Raw genomic sequence first — 1,746 nt, 5'->3', positions numbered from 1 at the left:
CTCAGGAGAATCAGAGTGCAGCTTTCTCCCTCCACCATCACCACATTTATAGTCTGCAAAGTGGGCGTCGCAGTGGAGCAAGTTGTGCCCCCGGGAAGCACCCTGCACCTTCCACAAGGAGGTCAACACTGGCAAGCATTGACAAGCGTCCCATTGGTATTTTAAACATTCCTTCGAGACAGATGCACACAGCACAGTGCATTTTTCAACTGTCAGGAGAAGGCATTTCGCTCAGGGCTACAGTTTTGATGCATTGCTCCGATGTCAGAAACCTGCGCTTCGAAATACTTCAGAATTTCTCCGCACCACCCTCCCTCAAATCGAGGGGCCAGGAGTTGTCATCAGCCCTACACGAGATCTAACCGGGCAAAGTACGGCTTCCATCGCTGGCTGGGCCTCTGCCATTTTAAATAGTCTGTATCATTGTCTTTGTCGATGTCAGTTGCCAGATGTCCTTCTTTCCCAGGGAAGATGGCAGACAATTCGTTGGTGTATACAAAAATGCATCCCTTCGTCATTTCCGGTTGTATTCCACATTCGAACCCAGGTCAGTGATAGACCCGCCTATGCCCGAGCCCGTGATCTGCAGGTTATTCATCAAGGGGCAGAAAGAAAGCAGGAGTTATAGACAGAATTGGCCCAAATCACGGATGTACTGAAAGGCCAAGGCGTGGCTCCCTATCTTCAAGTCTAGGTTTCTTTTCACCACTCCACACATTGCCGTGGATACCTACATTGCCATGGATATCAATATCAGGACCAGAACCAGGGGCGGCTCTAGGCTCATGTCGGCCCTGGGCAGGGAGCGTAGGTAGGGGGCCCCGGAAGAGGGGGTCCGGGCGGGGCGGGAAGAGGGGGTCCAGGTGGGGCGGAGCGCGGAGGCCAGTGAAGAGGGGGGAGTCAGGGCGTTTGGAAGTGGAACAGAGCCAGAGGCCGCCAAATCCCTGGCAAGGGCAGCCACGCAAATATGTATCCATCCTCAGAGGATTATTATATTAAGGATATATATTGGCGTGGTGGCCCCTGGGGTTTGGTGGCCCTGTGCAGGTGCACAGCTTGCACATGCCTAAGGCCGCCCCTGCCAGAACTATTCCGAATCCATGCAGATTTTCACGATATCCACATAAGAGAAATTCTATACAATCAATCTAACAGGAACTAGTTTACAAAATGATCAGATATTCTGAAAATCTCGAGTGCCTCCGGCCCCCGGAATCTACACTGGACATCTCAACGCAAGGGGTCAGGTCTGACTTAGACAAATAAAGAAGATACGGCCAGACAGACAGCCAAGGCAATGGTGATGCAGGGGGAGGCGTGGACACAGGAAGACATGGCACTGAGCCATAAAAACGGGATGCACGGCCACATGGTAGCAATGTGAGACATGAACTCTTGGAGACAAACACAACATAATACAAAGACACTGGTAGACAGGGGACACACAGACATACAGGAAATGGTGACAGCAGAACGTGGGCAAGTGGTGACGCAATATAGGTACCGGAGAGACAAGCAGACATGGACCAAGGCAGATACATACTTGAGAAGGAACAGACATGACGAGGCATGGACACAGGGCACATAGACGCTGGGTTGATGCATAATGGAGACAAGGAAACAAGTGCGCATGACTGTAAAGAGATAAAGGGAGCTGTTCCTTATTTCCCTGACTGCTTGAGAAAGACCCTCATCCAAACCCTAGTGTTGAGTAAATTAGATTACTGTAACACCTTACTGATCGCG

Source organism: Lissotriton helveticus, chromosome 5_1 (assembly GCF_964261635.1).
Source record: "Lissotriton helveticus chromosome 5_1, aLisHel1.1, whole genome shotgun sequence".
Lineage (NCBI taxonomy): Eukaryota > Metazoa > Chordata > Amphibia > Caudata > Salamandridae > Lissotriton > Lissotriton helveticus.
The sequence above is the reverse complement of the archived record's forward strand: the minus strand, read 5'-3'. Positions refer to the sequence as shown.